This window comes from Dromiciops gliroides, chromosome 2 (assembly GCF_019393635.1).
Source record: "Dromiciops gliroides isolate mDroGli1 chromosome 2, mDroGli1.pri, whole genome shotgun sequence".
Classification (NCBI taxonomy): Eukaryota; Metazoa; Chordata; class Mammalia; order Microbiotheria; family Microbiotheriidae; genus Dromiciops; species Dromiciops gliroides.
Window position 1 is genome coordinate 481,448,850 of NC_057862.1, and position 15,956 is coordinate 481,464,805.

General features: G+C 37.9%; 1 pseudogene; it reads right to left on the reverse strand.

Annotated features, from left to right (window-relative positions):
* Nucleotides 1-7,202: 7,202 nt before the first annotated feature.
* On the reverse strand, nt 7,203-7,930 carry LOC122739161 (annotated as a pseudogene).
* Nucleotides 7,931-15,956: the final 8,026 nt, after the last annotated feature.

Sequence of the window (15,956 nt, forward strand, 5' to 3'; positions counted from 1 at the left end):
CTTCTTAATTAATTCAGTTTCACTGATTTAGGGTTTGTGAGAATTTGCCCTAGAAAAGGAAAAGATTAATTTTTGCATTAAAAAAAAGATTTGCTAACCTAATTAGATGCCTTATTTAAGATTTTAGAGCATATTTAGCCTGCATATAAATACCATTTTATTAGCAGCAAAGAGGAATGCCTTCTAGTCCTGACTCTATACTATATAAGCATTAGCAAGTCCTTCCACTCTGAGGGTCTCAGTTTTCTCATTTGCAAAATTAAATGATTTGATAAGATGATCAGCACATTATTTTTCTCCTTTACATAGTATGATCCTATTAGTTCTGAAAAAGCATTTAGCTTTTCAGTATTATAATTCCAACTTTTAAATATATTTTGAAACTGATTACTTATATAGTGTTCAGTTTAATATACATTTTTTATCAAAATAAACTTTTGGGGCAGCTAGGTGGCACAGTGGATAAAGCACCGACCCTGTATTCAGGAGCACCTGAGTTCAAATCTGGCATCAGATACTTGACACTTGCTAGCTTTATGACCCTGGGCAAGTCACTTAACCCTCAATGCCCTGCAAAAATAAAATAAAATAAACTTTTGTAAAACTCTTTTTATAACAACTTATTAGTGATTTTTACCAGTTCCTGGTAGTTTTGAAAGTGTTAGAATTCCTGTGCCAAGATGGATGAGTGAAGAAATAACCCACTAAAGCTGTCCCAGATTTCCCCTCCAAATCAACATAAAACTGCCTCTGGAGTGTCCCAGGAGCAGGAAAACAGCCTACCAGCCTGGCACAAAAGGTCTGTTTTATCTGAGTGGGGGAGAAGTGAGGTCCAGGAGCAGTAGGAGCAGCTGCAGCTTCTGGGGTTACAGCAAGGGACCTGAAGCAGGGTTATGACCTGGGACATTCCACCAATGAGGTTCCACCCACCTGCAAACCAGCAGCTCCCTGGGTAGGTGAGCAGTCTATGCAGCATAGAATGGACCTTCACCAGGTATCCCAAAGTTAGCACAAACTGCCAGGGAGGCTTTGACCCCACTGGTGACCAATAGTGAAGCCCTGCCCAAGCAGGTCCACAGCAAATTTTGTATGAGATAATATTTGTAAGTCTTAATAACTTATAAGAGCTATTATTAGAGTAATTAGGAGTATATGTAAAGAGGATGTGCTCATAAGGTAAACTGAATGTATGATAATAGTTGTAAATCTTAACAACTTTACTATAAGAATAATTAGGAGTATATGTAGACAGAGGTTATGGTCATGAGGTGACACTGATGGAATGACACCCAAAAAAACAAAATAAAGGGTAAAAATAAATTACAAATAAGAAAGGAGGAGAAATTGAATGGGGTGAATTGCCCCCTCACACACACACAAAAGACATAAAATAACCATCATAATGGAGGGGAAGATGGGGGCATGAGCAAAGATTAAACTTTACTCTAATCAAAGTTGGCTCAAAGAGGGAATAACAAACACTCAATTGGATATAGAAATCTATCTTATCCTATAAGGAAGTTTAAAAAGGGCTAGTGATAATAGAAGTGGTAGGGAGGATTGAGACAAGGGAGCGGATATTGGGGAAGGTGGTGATATAAGTAAAGCATTTGTGAGAAGGGAGAGGTTGGGGGGGTCAGATTGGGGGGAATGAACAGGTAAAAAATAGCATGGAGAGAAATAAAGTTAGTCATCAAAACTATACATGTGAATGAGATCAACTCACCCATTAAACAGAAGCTGATAGCAGAATGGATTAAAAACCAAAATCCTACAGCATATTGTTTACAAGAAACACATTTAAAGCAGAGAGATACACACAATATACATTTTAAGCAGGCAAAATGTCTAGACACCAATCCGACCTTCAAAACCCCAGAAAGGTCACCTCATGCTTTCTCCTCAGGGCACAGCTTCCCTGCAATGTCTTTCTCAGCAGGGTGGTGGAGCTCCAATTCTCACACCATAGACAATGAAGTCATGTCAGTACTTGACATATATGCACCAAATGGCATAGCATGTAGAATATAATAAACCAAAAGATCCAAGCTTTTGGAACAAAAATTCATTGTTTAACAACTGCTGTGTGAGATTTAAAATTAGATAAAAGAACATTAAACTCCCTTTTAACCTTTCCCTTATTTATCTCCCAGACCAGTAAGTGGAAGAAACCTCTGATCTTTAGTTAGAGCTTTTATTGTTTGAGAATTACAAGGTGGTATTGATTAGAGAGGTAGGAAAGTAGAATTACAAACAGTCTTAAATCTAAGCTTAGTCTATATTCCATATAGAACTCACCAAAAACCCGTATATAACTCACCAAAAACCCAAGGCCACCTCTGAGGCTGAGAGCCGCATCAAGCACGTGCTGTTATGGATGACCAGGCCTAGTCACACTTCAGTCAGCGTCTGTGTGTGCAGCGCAACCAGCGGACAAGGAGAGTGGAAAGAGAGCTCACTTCCGTTCTCTCCTTGCCTTTTAAGCTCATACCCCGGAAGTGGAGTGCGTAGCAGATGCACGGCCGTCACGGTCTCCTCCCTGAAAGGGTGGTCCTTCAGTTTTCACTAACTGACAGTTAAAAACTTACATTTTTTACCACAGCTGGGAAAACTGGAAAAAAGTATGGCAGAAATTAGGTATAGACCAACAACTCACACCATATACTAACATAATGTGAAAATGTGTACATGATTTACACATAAAGGATGATACCATAAGCAAATTAAGGGAGCATGGAATCGTTTATCTGTCCAATTTTTGGTAGGGGAAGAATTTAGAAGCAAAGAAGATAGAGAAAATAAAATAAAATATAAAATAGATCATCTTGATTATATAAAATTTAAAAAAGCTTTTGTACAAACAAAACAAATGTAATCAAGATCACAAAGGAAGTAGAAAACTGGGAAAGAATTTTGTAAGCAAATATTTCTTATAAAGGCCTTATTTCTCAAATATATAGTGAATTGCATCAAATTTATAAAAATACAAGTCATTCCCCAACTGACAAATGGTCAAAAGATATGAACAGGCAGTTTTCAGAAAAAGAAATCAAAGCTATCTATATTCATATGAAAAAATGATCTAGATTATTATTGATCAGAGAAATACAAATTAAAACAATTCTGAGATATCACCTCATACTTATTAAAATGGCAAATATAACAAAATCAGAAAATATTGGGTGCTGGAGAGGATGTGAGAAAGCTGAGACACAAATGTATGCTGATGGTGTAGTTGTGAAAAGATCCAACCATTCTGGGGAGCAGTTTGGAACTATGCACAAAGGGCTATAGAACTGTGTATAGCCTTTGATCCAGCAATATGACTGCTAGGTTTATATCCCAAAGACATCGCCCCCGAAAGAAAAAGACTTCTTTGTACAAAATATTCATAGCAGCTCTTTTTCTGATAGCTAAAAACTGGAAATCAAAAGAATGCCCATCAATTGGGGTTATGGAATATTATTGTGCTATAAGCAATGACAAGCAGGATGACTTCAGAAAGGCCTGGAAAGAAATGTTTGAAATGATGTATTGTGAAGTGAGCAGAACCAAGGGAACATTGTACACAGAGACAGCAATATTGTTTGATGAAAAACTGTGGATGAGGATTATTCACAACAATACAATGATCTAAGACAATCCCAAAGGACTATTTTTTTTTTTTTGTGGGGCAATGAGGGTTAAGTAAATTGCCCAGGGTCACACAGCTAGTAAGTGTCAAGTGTCTGAGGCCAGATTTGAACTGAGGTCCTCCTGAATCTAGGGCCAGTTCTTCATCTACTGTTCCTCCTATTTGCCCCCTAATCCAAAAGGACTATTGATGAAACATATTATCCATCTCCAAAGAAAGAACTGATATTGATGGAACAGACTGAAGCATACTTTTTTTTCACTTTATTTAATTTTTTTCTTCTTTTAATCAAGTTTGTTTGTACAAAATGACAAATATGATAATGTTTTATATGATCATATATGTATAACCCAAAATCTGGATTGTTTGGCACCGCAGGGAAGTAGGGAAAGGAATAAAAATTGGAACCCAAAAGTATAAATAAAAATGTTTATTATTTTAAAAAGTGTTCAAAATCTATTTCCTTAAAAAAATTATTTGAGGACTTCAATGCTGGACTTAGAACGACTTGGAAGCAAAAAAAAAAAAAAATAATTGACTGCCAATGAAAAAAGTAATAGTTCCTTTTCTCAGCCTCATTTAACCTGTAGTCATAGGACTTTGCCAGAAGGTTAAATGGAGAACTGAACAGGATGCAAGGGAAACAACAACAGGTACCAGAAGATAATTCCTCATAATAACTCAGCAGCTGACACTTCCAAAACTAGAATCACATTTTCTCTCCCACACAATATGTCTGTTTTAAGGATGTCCAGAGTAGCAGACAAAAATGATAGAAAAGGTATATAATTAGACATATTTTCATATTGTCCCACATCAATTGTCTTGGGGATATGTCACAAGGAAAGCAAACATTATAGCCTTCCTGGAACTTATTGTGTTGTTGCACAAAGTTTTACTAGAATTCTTGAATGGTTTGTTGCAGTCTTTAGCATTTTTCATGGATCAGTACAAATCCTGATATTTTATATGGATGTGTGTGGTCCCCAGCCACTATAAAATTTATTTATTTTATTTTATTTTTTTTAGTGAGGCAATTGGGGTTAAGTGACTTGCACAGGGTCACACAGCTGGTAAGTGTTATGTGTCTGAGGCCGGATTGGAACTCAGGTACTCCTGACTCCAGGGCCGGCACTGCACCACCTAGCTGCACCTTTTGTAAATTTTATTTTATACATTTTTTTTGCCACTATAATTTTTGACTGATCTCTGAGACCACTTGCAATGAGCCACCTATATGAAGCTAGGCAGGGTCTTCATGTAGGATGTGGTATGCTTCTGGGTCTGGAAGATTCTAAGAATAGAAAGATTACGCATATGGAGTTTCTAGAAAAGGGATAGAAAAAACTAGTAGAGTTACAGACAGGATAATTGGGATGTAGTTGAAGCTAGAAAAGCATTAGAGGAACTATTTCTAATGTAGTTTGTTAGATGGAAAAAAGACTTGCTACCTCCCCCCATCCTGAAACATGTTTGTTTTGGTATTAGAACAATCATTCAGTCTTGATTTATTCAAATTGGCCTCTTCTTCATGTCTTTCCTATTCTAAAATATTTTTCCCAGCCAGTTATTCCAAATTATTACTACTTCTCTTAAAGTCACTAGGGTTGGTTCTTCTCTTTTTAAATAAATCCATTCCTTTTTATGTGGTGAATTGTTTGCTTCCCCATTCTTAATAATGCTACATTACTCTTAGTATGATTACAATATTACTTGGGATTTGTTCTCTACATCTTCTTTGATGTAGAAATAAACAAATCATCTTGTCTATGAACTTCATCATTATAGTTGTATTTGTTTGTATTCAATCATTTTAAAGACAATGTTTAATTTTAGTATTAATGCTCCATGATCATCATAGGGAAAGTAAATTTTATATCATCAGCAAACTTTTAGTTATTTTATTTTGGCATTAAAATTTGTCATGAAAAATAGAACTGATGCATCTGTCATTAAAATATAAAATATCCTAGGTTCATTATTGTGAATTATGTAATCTTTTTAAACTGCTTGAAACTTGTGAAGTTTAGTTTTATTATTATTTACTTCTAGAGATTATTTTATATGCTTTTGATATTGGATGAAATTCTCATTCTGAAATTAAAAAAATGTATACAAGTTGGACAGCTTTTATTTTTAAAAGGAAATATGGATAATAATGATTGGAGCATATGGTTGTTTTTTCTTTCCAAATCCCCCCTCTTGTCCTTTTGTAAACATGCCAGGCATATATTATAATAAGCAATTTTGCAAGAAAACTGAAAAACTTCATTTGCAGTAATCCTTCTGCCAAATGATTAAGCCAAATTTTCTAATGCAGATTTGTGGCTTCAAAATATGCCTGTGCTTATGCAAATTGAAAATTGCATTCTTAGAAATAGCTCATATTCACCATTCCTGGAGGTAGTAACATAATATGATGGTCTCAAAATAAATACAACCAAGCTGCATTTTCTCAACTACTATTGCCATGGAACATTCAGGGGGTAAACTATTTTGAAGGAACCAATCACAGATCATTCAGGGACTCAATAAATAGGAATATTTTTATTCAACACATACATATTAATGAACTGGTAAATGGCAACACAATTCTAGTGTTTGAGGAAAAGAGGAAAAGCAACAAAATAAACAAACAAATAAATAAACAATCCTTCCCCTCAAAGATAGTATCTTTGAAATAATTTGGGGAGCCTAACCACAAGGAAGTACAAGAACAAAAAAAAAAGAATTAAGTTAATTTTCATACTGAAAAAATTGCTGCATGTAATGAAAAATTTTATATCCCATACTTCATATTTGGCACTTTTTAAAGTCATACTATTAATATTATGTAAAACAAAAGTGAAACATTGTTTTGCAAAAAATCTTGACATCTAATCATACCTACCGCTTTTCTTTGAAATTGCATTTTTTTTTTATTGTATCCTTTGACAAAATGAAGTAGTCTTTTTTCCAGTCCCAAAGGAATCCCCACAGGTTTTATCCATCTAAGACTGTTAGTGGTGGTGGCAGAGGAACCAGCTCAGTTACTCTGGATACCTGAGCAAGGCAGTAGGCTCATGAAAAGGGCTAGGGCATCTGGCTTGCTGAGGGTAAATCCATGTCTCTTAAATCTGGCTCTGTGACATCTTAGCTATGTGACATTATAAGAAATCACTTCAACCCTCAGTTTCCCCATTTGTAAAAATCAGAGTATGTGGTCTTTCTAAAAGGTCATTTCTGAACCCACTATTTCAGGCCAACAAGTCCTCTCTACATCTGACTCCTTTTGATTCAATTTCCATGCATCCAAATCAAGGCTAGAGATGGGGCTATGAAACCTGGGTCCTCCAGAAGCCCATGGCTGGGAAATCAGGATACCTTGAGTTCCAATCTTGTGGGAGGGGTAGGTCGATGATCAACTGAGTAGATCCAAAGCATCATGGGCCTGGGTTCCTTTGGACCTGGGTTCCTTTGTAGGTTGTGGGGCTGCAGTTTCAGTCCCCTGAGGTTGCCTGGGGACAGGTTAGACTTGCCAATCTTCCTGGATGGGGGTAGGGGAGGGGGACAGAGCTTGTCACTGCTTCTACTGCTGCTTCTGCATTTAGTTTAGAATCCAGGTCCATTAGTGGCACAGGTTGTTGTAGACCCCAGGATATCTGGCCAGGGCACAGTGTTCCATGCCCCAAGATACAAGACCTTATAGGGCCCCATTGCACTCCAAGGAGCCTCCAGAGTCACCCCAATGGGTGTCCTTTCCACCTTTCTCTGTCCTGGGACAGAACATGCCTGGGGTGATTTCATATCAGTGGTAAGCTTTTCTGTATTTTTCCATGAATATGATACTAATGTCTACACACTAGATGATGCTGGGACATTTCACAATAGGACTGGAGACAGTACCCCAGCCAGACAGTCTTCTGCTAGTGGAATGGGCTGAACGTGAGGGGTCAGATATGCTGGCTCCACAAGGTAGAGCAGCATGAGGTTGTGTTTAACATTTCTGAAGCTGTACTTGGGGTAGGGGATCTGGCCCTCCACACCAATAAGTTGCTGGAAGGGCTCCTGGTGATGGATATTGTGCTTCGCCAAAACCACTCAAAGGTTTCAGTGGTTGCAATAAGCTGCTGTGAGGACCCACTGATCAGATAGCAGGACACCCCTACAGTGGAAATTCTAAGCAACAAACAATGCTACCTGCCAGGGCTAGGAGTGGGGAATACATACTTGCCAACCAGTGATCTATTCCTCATTCCTCTCGAGGACATTGGTAGTGACCCACAGAAGGAGCAGCATTAAGACCCGGGGCAGCATATCTGAAGAGATCACAGGGTACACTGGGGAAGATAAGAGGCAGAGGATGGTGCTCAAACAGAAGCCATAGTCTGGGGCTCCTGGAGGAAGAGGCAGGACAGAGAGCCAGGTATCTGATGGGGAGAGGTGTCTACAGAGAAGCGCCTGTCCAGGAGGAGGTGCCTTTCTCTGGTACAAAATGAAGTACTCTTGAGTTCCAGGGAAGAGCCAAGATGGCAGGAGAAAGGCAGTGAGCTCTCAAACTCACAACACGATGACTCCAAAAAAGCTCAAAATAATGACATATGTAACAATTGGAATGACGCCACCTGCTGGAGACTTACTGTAGAAGAGTTCCGCCCATGAAGCGAAGGTCTTTGAGGGCGAGACCAGGAATCTTTTCTTTGGTGTCAGGAAGTGACATTGGCTAGTGGGAGGAAGAAGGAAGAGACTGGCGCTCTGTCTCACTGAGGACTCTGGTGGAGAAGGGAGCTAGAAATGTGCTCTCGCTTTAATAGATAGATGAATGTAGGCCTTTCTCTCTCACTCTCAGCACACACACGCTGGCTCAGGTTTGACGGCAGGTTCAGGTGATCAGCCCTGGTCCTCAGTGGCTGCACGTGCTTGATGCTGTTCTCAGCCTGAGAGCTAGCTTTGGGATTTGATGAGTTTTATAAAAGAATATAGACTAAGCTTAGATCTAAGACTATTTATTTGTATTTATACTTTCCTATTTCTCTAATCAGCATCACTTGTTTGTTGTCTAATTAATTCCCAAACAATAAAAGCTAAGTAATCCATCTCTAATTAAAGCTCAGAGGTTTCTTTCTCTTACTGGTCTGGGAGATATATAAGGGAAAGGTTAGAGGGGAGTTTAATGCTCTTATATCCAAGTTTAAATCTCACACATAGGACAATTCCTGGAGCAGCAAAATACACAGAAGAATGTACTGAGATCATTTTCCAACCAAGGATGGCTTGGAAGGTCTGAAAGAGGGAGCTGCTGTGCTGAGAAAGGAGTGCAACCCAATCCCCACAGTTGCACTGACACAGATCCAGTCCCAAGAAGGCCTGGCCAGAGAAAGAGAAACCCAGAATCTCTGAATTGGCTGCAGTGCCAGAGTCATTTGGAACAAAGCTCATGGTCTGGTGAGAGGGCTAAGCCTTTGGCAGGGGGGAGATTACAGGGTTCTCTGCTGGTGTTGAGGCAGAACTTGGGTATTTCACCTCATTTGGGAACCAGGAGGTAGGCTTGAGTAGCAGTGGCCCAGGTGGGGAAAGGGCGCAGGCTCATCTGAGCTGACAAACACAACACACAAAGCTGGTTGATTAGCAAGTTGGTCTCGGGTCATCTATGAACCAGGGAACAGGCCAGATGAATGAAGAACCTGCCCCTCCTTAAAGCATACCACCTGGGACCCCCTGAAACTTGGGACTGTGCAGCCTGGAAACAGTGCCCTACTTTAAGGAGTTGAAAGTCAAGTAAAAGAAAGGCAAGGTGAGCAGAGAAAGGGGAGGATGATAAAAAAGTTTCTTTAATGACAAGGAAGATTGAGGTGCACCCTACAAGAGGAGGATGTCAAACTCAGGGCTCCTATATCTAAAGCTTCCAAGAAAAATATGAATTGGTCTCAGGCCATAGAGGCACTCAAAAAGAACTCTGAAGATAAAGTTAGAGAGGTAGAGGAGAAAATGGAAAGAGAAATGAGGGTGATGCAGGAAAGATATGAGAAAAAAGTCAACAGTATGAAAAGCCAAATGGAAAAGGAGATACAAAAGTTATCTGAAGAAAATGATTGCCTAAGAATTAGGATTGACCAAATGGAAGCTAGTGGCTTTATGAAAAACCAAGACACAATAAAGGAAATCCAAGTGAATAAAAAAAATAGAGGGCAAAGTGAAATATCTTCTGGGAAAAAAACTGCTGACCTGAAAAATAGATCTAGTAGAGATAATTTGAAAATTATTGGTCTACCTGAAAAACATGATCAGGGAAAGTGCTTAGACATCATCTTCCAAGGAATTGGCAGAGAAAATTGCCCTGATATTCTGGAAGCAGAAGGTTAAATAGAATAGAAACAATTCACTGATCACCTCCTGAAAGAGATCCAAAAAGAAAACTCCTAGGATATTAAAGCCAAAATTCCAGAGCTCCCAGGTCAAGGAGAAAATATTGCAAGCTGCCAAAAAGAAAGAATTCAAGTACTGTGGAGCCCTAGTCAGGATAACAAAAGATCTAGCAGCTTCTACATCAAAGGACCAGAAGGCATAGAATATGATATTTCAAGGGGCAAAGGAATTGGGATTACAACCAAGAATCATCATCCAGCAAAATTGAGTATAATCTTTGAGAGGAAAAAATGTGACTTCAATGAAAAAGATGACTTTCAGGTATTCATGATGGAAAGACTTGAAATGAATAGAAAATTTGACTTTCAAATACAAGACCCTAGAGAACCATAAAAACGTGGAGTTAGGTGACATGCATGGGATTGTGAAGTGGGTGGGTATTTTGTGTTTGAGGCAGGATTGGGGTTGGGGTCCAGGGTTTATGCTTTGTCCACTGTGTCACTTATCTGTAGCATGATGAGATATTTAGTGTAAAATTGAGGGGTGAGAGGAATGCACTGGGGGAGGGGGAAGGGGAGAGGTAGCATAGGGTAAAATCCCACATGAAACAGGAAAGGATTTATGGAGTTGGGGGAGAGATGGGAGAAGAGCAGGGCAGTAAATGAACTTTACAATTGTCAGAATAGGCTCAAAGACCAACTCATCAGAATTGGTTCAAGCAAGGATTAACACACACACCCAATTGGGTGTAGTAATCTATTTAATCTGGGCAGTAAATGAGCCAAAAACTCATCAGAATTGGCTCAAGTAGGGAATAACATACACACTCAAGTGGGTGGAGTAATCTATCTAACCATCTAACCATGCAGGAAAATAGGAGGGAAGAGGATAAAGAGGGAGGGGCAAAAGAAGGGAGGGCAGATTGGGGGAGGTGACAGTCAGAAGAAAACCCTTTTGAAGAGGGATAGGGTGAAAGAAGATAGATAATAGAGTAAATATCATGGGGAAGGAAATAGGATATAGTTAAACAATCAAAAATAGTAATTGTGAAAAAGAGAAAAGGGGGAAAATTATACAAAAAATATTTATAGCAACTCTTTGTGGTGGCAAAGAATTGGAACTCTAAGGAATGTCCATCAATTTGGGAATGACTGATGAAGCTGTGGTATATGATTGTAATGGAGTGTTACTGTGTTGTGAGAAGTGACTGGGTAGATGATTTCAGAGAAACCTGGAGAGACTCATATAAACTGATGTATAGGGAAGTGAGCAGAACTGGAAGGACACTGTGCACAGTGAGAGCAGTATTGTTCTATGAACAATGGTGAATGACTTGACTACTCTCAGCAATGTAATGATCCAAGACAATCCCAAAGGAATAATGATAAAGTATGCTATCCATTCCCAGAGAAAGAACTGATATTGATTGAACACAGACTAAAAAAAAATAGCACTTGTAGATTGTACATATATAACCTATATCAGATTGGTTGTTGTCTTGTGGAGTGGGGAGGAAAGGGAGGGAGGGAGAAAAATTTGAAATTCTATATTTTATAAAAATGAATGGTGAAAACTACCTGTACTTGTAACTGCAAAAAATAAAATAAATGGAAATTTAAAAAAAGAAGAAATTATGAGCAGGCTGCTCTCAGAAAAACCTGAAAAGACTTCAATAAGCTGATGCAAAGTAAGAGGTACTGAATACAAAGTAAAAGCAATATTGCAAGATGATCAGCTGTGGATGATTTGACCATTCTTGTCAATGCAAAGATCCAAGACAAATCTGAAGGACTTAGGAAAAATGAAATCCATCTCCAAAGAAAGAACCGATAGTGTCTGAATACGGATTGAAGCATATTTTTTTTTTAGTTTCTTTTTTTTACACTTTTTTTTTGTTCTGTTTCCTTTCACAACCTGACTAATGCGGAATTGTTTGACAAGACTGCACATGTATAACTTTCACTGAATTGCTTGTGTTCTTAAGGGTGGGAGATGGGCAAGAAGGGAAGAAGAGAATTTGGAATGCAGTTTTAAAAAGGGATGCTAATTTTGTTTTGTTTTGTTTGTTTTTTATGGGCCAATGAGGATTAAGTGACTTGCCCAGGGTCACACAGCTAGTAAGTGTCAAGTGTCTGAGGGCAGATTTGAAGACAGGTCCTCCTGAATTGAGGACTGGTGCATTATCCACTGCGCCACCTAGCTGTCCCCCATTATTTTTTTTTACATGTAATTGGGGGAAAAATAAAATTCATTAAATACCTTCAAAATGTTTATTTAAAAAATGAAGTAGTCTTATCGTTTTTATCACTAACCACAATCGAAGCTATTTCATAGGAAAGTAGGAAGGGATTAAGGAAGGACAGTAAAAAAGAGAGAGAGAGGGATGAAGTGAAGGGGGAATAATGGAAAGGAAGGAGAGACTAAGAGAGGAAAGGAGAAAGGAAAGGAAGGAGACAAATAATGAGGAAGGAAAAGATGGAGGAAGGAAGGGAATAATGAAAATAGAATAAGAGAGAAAGTGAGAAAGAGAAAGAAAGGGAAGGAGAGAAAGAAAGAAAGAAAGAAAGAAAGAAAGAAAGAAAGAAAGAAAGAAAGAAAGAAAGAAAGAAAGAAAGAAAGAAAGGAAGGAAGGAAGGAAGGAAGGAAGGAAGGAAGGAAGGGAAGGAAGGAAGGACGGAAGGAAGGAAGAGATTCAAAGATGCCAAGATGGGAAGGAAGAAAAATGGAAAGATGGGGAAAAATGGAAAGATGGAAAGAAAGAAATAATAAAAAGACAGAAACAAAGGATAAAGGAGGAAATGAAAAATGGGAGCAAAGGAATGATTTACTAAGAATAGCTAAAGACAGGCCTCATATCCTTGACACTCATTAGCTGTATGACTCTGGGCAAGTCACTTAACCCTCATTGCCCTGCAAAAAGAAAAAAAAAAAAGAAAAGAATAGCTAAAGACCTAAAAGAAGTGTTATAGGTTGACACTATCTGGATAATTTTAGTGAAATAACTTCTTCTTCCTGGGCCTCAATATCTTCATTTATAAAATAAGAGAGTAGGATCAAATGGACAATATCACTATCAGTCCAAGATTTATGATGTTGTAATTTTATGACAATCCGGCTCAGACATGGGGATTTTGCAGAAATTATTATTTTTGCTTATGATCCTATTCAGTATTTGCTTGAAAAATAGAATATTGATTAGTGCATATGCAGATATGTCCTAGATTACAAATAAGTTTTACTGGAGGCAGCACCAAGACAGTAAACTAAAGGTAGGTAATCATCTAGAGCTCTCCCAAATTCCCTCCAAACAAAATTTTTTTAAAAATCTAAAAATAAATTCTGGAGAGGGAAAAGTAATCAAAGGACAAGGTAAAACAATTTATCAGCCTAAGAAGAAATAGGTCTGCAGGATATATTTGCTTTACTAGGGTAAAAGAGTGAAACACTATACAGAATAGAGCCCACCCAGAAAGCCAGCAGTGAGACCCCAGACCCCTGTAACAGATAACCAGTAGAAATCCATGCCCATCACAAGGTAGCAGAAGGCCTCAAGAGCTACTGAATCAGCAGTAGTGGCTTCTGAAACTCTCAGTCCAGAGATGGTAAGGGAGTTGAACAACTGGTCAGAAAGAAATCACAGGAAAGCTTTTGTTGGTACTGGGTACATTACTCTATTACATTGCCTAAATAATTTTACCTGTCACAGTCTCAGGGCAAGGAGAATGATGAGCAGGAATATGGATTATCATCACAGTTCCAGGGTTGGAAATAATATTTGTGATCATTCATAAACAACAACACCAGATAGGAGAGCACTAATCATGCCGCTCATTAGATCAAACTGCCTTGGGAGAACTGAAACTAGCAAACCCCTAGAACTAATTCTGAACATAGCAGCATGAAAAATCTGAAGATTAGGACAGTGCTTCTATAAAACCAGAAACAGTGCTTAGCTTTAACATAAAAGTAAAGGTCAAGAAAAATGAGCAAATAAGAACAAGAGTATAAATGGGGTTTAGAGGGGGCAAGCAAGATAGGGGGAAATAAACAGTTAGTAACCATAACTGTGAATTTGACTAGGATGCATTTACCCATATAAAGGAAATAGATAACAGCGTCCATTAAAACCCAGATTCCTCTAATAAATATGCAGATTACAAGAAACACACTTGAAGCAGAGAGATACACATAGAATAAAGTAAAGGCCTCAAAGAGAATCTATTATGGTTCAGCTAAAGAATAAACAAAAACAGGAAGTAGCAATCATACCACATATGGAACAAATAGAATAGCATCTTAATTGTTCTTTGTTCTTGTTTTTTGTGGTTTTTTTTTTTTTGCAGGGCAATGAGGGTTAAGTGACTTGTCCAGGGTCCCACAGCTAGTAAGTATCAAGCATCTGAGCTGAGACCAGATTTGAACTCAGGTCCTCCTGAATCCAAGGCTGGTGCTTTATCCACTGTGCCACCTAGCTGACCCAACATCTAAATTCTTAAAGGAAAAGTTAAATAAGTTAAAGGAATAAATGTTCAGTAAAACCATATTAGTAAAGGACCTTGACTTGCCCTTGTGAGAACAAGATAAATGTGAACAAAAACAGTAAAGAAAGAAGTTAAAGAAATGATTATGATTTTAGAAAAAAAAAGTTACATATGATAGACCTCTGAAGAATTTTGAATGGGAATAGAAAGAAATACGTTTTCCCCTGTGGCACATGCCACCTGCACAAAAAATGACCATATGTTCGGTCTTTAAACCTCACAATCAAATGAAGAAAAGTAGACATATTAAATGAATTATTTTCATATCATAGTGCAACAAAATTAAATTAAATAATAGTCCATGGAAAGAGATTAAAAATTAACTAGAAACTAAGTAATCTAATGCTAAAGAATGAATGGGTCAAGGAACAAATTATAGAAACAATCAATATTTTCACTAAAGAGAATAATAACAAGACAACATTTCAAAATCTATGGGATGAAGCCAAAGCAGTATTTAGGGGACAATTTATATATGTAAAAACTTACATCAGTAAAATAGAGAAACTGCAGATCACTGAATTGGGCAAATAACTTTTAAAAAGCTAGAAAGAGAAAAAATCCCTAGTTGAACACCAAATTGAAAATCAAAAAGAAATTAATAAAATTGAAAGTAATAAAAATATTGAATGAATAAATGAAATTAACAGATGGTTTTATGAAAAATGAATAAAACATTGGTTAATTTGATTTTTAAAAATAAAGGGAAAAATTACCAGTATCAAAAATTTTTAAAAGGTAAATTTTCCACCAATGAAAATGAAATTAAGAAAGGAAGATAATAAATGTTGGAGAGGCTGTGGGAAAATTGGAACACTAATGCATTGTTGGTGGAGCTGTGAGCTGATCCAACCATTCTGGAGAGCAATTTGGAATTATGCCCAAAGGGTGATAAAGCTGTGCATACCCTTTGACCCAGCAATCCCACTTTTAGGTCTTTTGCCCAAAGAAATCATGGAAGGGGGAAAGGGACCCACATGTACAAAAATATTTATAGCTGCTCTTTACGTGGTAGCAAGGAATTGGAAGTTGAGGGGGTGCCCATCAATTGGGGAATGGCTGGACAAGTTGTGGTATATGAATACAATGGAATACTATTGTGCTGTAAGAAATGATGAGCAGGAAGAGTTCAGAGAAACCTGGAGGGTCTTACGTGAGCTGATGATGAGTGAGATGAGCAGAACCAGGAGAACATTGTACACAGATCATCAACATTGAGTGTTGACCTACTGTGATGGGACTATATTCTTCTCACCAATGCAATGGTACAGAAGAGTTCCAGGGAACTCCATGATTAGAAGAGGATCTCCAAATCCAAGAAAAAAAAGAAAGAAAGAACTGTGGAGTATAGATGCTGATTGAACCATATTATTTCTTTTGTTTTGGGTGCTGTTGTTTTTTTTTTTTTCTATTTTGAGGTTTGCATCACTGCTCTG